This window comes from Saccopteryx leptura, chromosome 2, assembly GCF_036850995.1.
Source record: "Saccopteryx leptura isolate mSacLep1 chromosome 2, mSacLep1_pri_phased_curated, whole genome shotgun sequence".
Lineage (NCBI taxonomy): Eukaryota > Metazoa > Chordata > Mammalia > Chiroptera > Emballonuridae > Saccopteryx > Saccopteryx leptura.
The window spans coordinates 384,796,189-384,798,908 of record NC_089504.1 but is presented as its reverse complement, the minus strand read 5'-3'; the positions used below and the strand labels follow the sequence as shown (position 1 = coordinate 384,798,908).

At 41.3% G+C, this 2,720-nt stretch overlaps 1 pseudogene; it reads right to left on the bottom strand.

The window, feature by feature from the left end:
• Positions 1 to 1,507: 1,507 nt before the first annotated feature.
• LOC136396468 (U6 spliceosomal RNA) lies at positions 1,508 to 1,607 on the bottom strand (annotated as a pseudogene).
• Positions 1,608 to 2,720: the final 1,113 nt, after the last annotated feature.

The window sequence follows — 2,720 nt, the reverse complement described above, 5'->3', positions numbered from 1 at the left end:
AGTCTATGAGTGACCATCATTTATTACTGATTGGAATGCCAAATGCTGTCTGCCCCTTTGGAGGACAGCCTGGAAGATTTCTTTAAAAGCTCAGTACACTCAGCCCTGGCCGGTTGGCTCAGTGGTAGAGTGTCGGCCTGGCATGCAGGGGACCCGGGTTCGATTCCCGGCCAGGGCACATAGGAGAAGCGCCCATTTGCTTCTCCACTCCCCCCCTCCTTCCTCTCTGTCTCTCTCTTCCCTTCCTGCAGCCAAGGCTCCATTAGAGCAAAGATGGCCTGGGCGCTGGGGATGGCTCATTGGCCTCTGCCCCAGGTGCTAGAGTGGCTCTGGTCATGGCAGAGCGACGCCCGGAGGGGCAGAGCATCACCCCCTGGTGGGCAGAGCGTTGCCCCTGGTGGGCATGACGGGTGGATCCCGGTCGGGCGCATGTGAGAGTCTGTCTGACTGTCTCTTCCGTTTCCAGCTTCAGAAAAATACAAAAAAAAAAAAAAAAAAAAAAAAAAAAAAAAAAGCTTAGTACACTCATAACAAAAGATGCAGCAATCATATCAGGTATTTATCCAAATGAGGTGGAAAGATGTGTTCATGCCAGAAACTGCACATACATGCTGCTAGCAACTTTATTCATAACTGTTATTTTTGGAATCAAAGAAAATACCCTATAATATCCAAATGTAGAAGCAAACTATGATAATACCTACAATGATTTATGATTCAGTGATAAAGACAAATATGCTGTCAGGCCCCAAAAGACATGAGGGTCCTTAAAATCATGTTGATATTTGATAGAAGCCAATCTTTAAAAACAAAAACATAATGACTATAGAATCACAAAAACATGACATTCTAGAAAAGGGAAATTATACAGAGAGTGAGGAGATCACCAGTTGTGAGGAGGTCAGAGGTATAGAAATAGTTATGGATAATGGAGAAAGGGGAATTTCTACGGTGGTAAAACTATTGTTCACACTTTGTCCCCAAACCGGAGAAGCAATAAAACTATTCTCTATGTCCTGCAGGAGTCCCTTGCATCAATTAAATATTTCATTGATTGTGTCAGACTAATGCCTTGGTGAACACAGGTATGGGCTTCCCAGATCTCACTTTTAAAAAGCACCTTTTGCCCTGGCTGTGCAGCTCAGTTGGTTGGAGTGCTGTCCTGATACATCAAAGTTGCATGTCCCATTCCCTTCAAGGCTCATACGAGAATCATGGTTCTTACACATAATTTATTATATGTTTAAGTACTTCATGTTGCTGGTATTGTAAATGGCATTTATTTACTTTCAATTTTAATTGTTCCTTCTCATTATATAGACTTTGTAGTGATCAACAAAATAACAATTGGCTTTTATATATCTCCTTTCACACTGTAAGTGCACTAAACTCACACAAATTCTTGCAATCATTCCTCCAGATTCTTGGGTTTTGTTTATTTATTTGTTTGTTTGTTCGTCTGGAGTCTGTATCCCCTTCCAATTCAAATACTTTTTTTTTTCTTTCTAAAAATATGGAACGCTTCACGAATTTGCGTGTCATCCTTGCACAGGGGCCATGCTAATCTTCTCTGTATCGTTCCAATTTTAGTCAAATACTTTTTATTTCTTTTTAGTCCTTCAGTGCACTAGCCAAATTGCCCGTACAACATTGAATAAGTGAGATGAGAGATGACATAATTTATCTTATTCTCCATCTTGATAGAAATGAAATTAAGCAAGACTCATGGAAACAAAATATCTCAGCATGGCAACTTGAATAACTTCTGCAGAAGGATGTGCTGCTGCTACTGAAAGCCAGCCAGCAAGCAGGTGAGCAGAGGGCGAATTCTGTTTTTATCCCTAACACAGACCCTGAGACGCTGGGTTTTGCTCCTTTGGCTGGAGTGTTGACCATTCAATCTTATTTTTTCCTGATTGGCTAGCTTAAATGGCTGCACCAAGGTGGAAGGGAGAGATAGGGATATCATTAACTAGGTAAGGGTGTTGGGGAATAGTGGATGACCAGAGGAAGGGGGCAGGGAGATTGTTAAACAAATTAGGTATTTATTCTCATTCTCTTCACCAGACAGAGGAATATGAATGAAAGGGTGCTGGGAAGTTGGTTGAAGAAAAGATCCTGAGTTAAACATTTCCTTCAATCCCCTCATTCTTTATACGTCTTCATTCTTTACTTCAAATTCAGTGAGCAGACGTTGGCTCTGATCATTGGTGTTTATTATTTGCATCTGGTTAGAGTAAGGGAGAGGGCTCTGCTTGGTTATGACCGTCTTGATCAATCTCTTAATTTGGCCTCAGACACATGGGACATTGCAACATTTTATAGGAATCAAAACTCCAATAACAATTATCAAGGAGGTAAATACAGAGGTCATTAATCCTTTCCATTTTCCGAACCATTGTTCCATTAAAGCAGTGAAGGGGGTCATTTACGCCTGAGTGTTTAGCTAACTCACCTGCCAGGATGGTCAGTCCATATAAGGTTTTGGTTGTCTGGAGCTGTGTTATTGGGGATGTAGGTACAACACTGGGTTCTAATCATACCACATATCCAGCTCTTCTCTGCTAGCATCATATCTACATCTAGTCTATTTTCCCATGCCATTTGGATGGTAGGGGCAAGTTGCTGTGCTATTTTCTTCCTCTTATCTCTAATGTAATTGACAAATCTTTGTTGATTATAATATACTAGAAAGCCCAGCGGTCATACAAAATGACCGC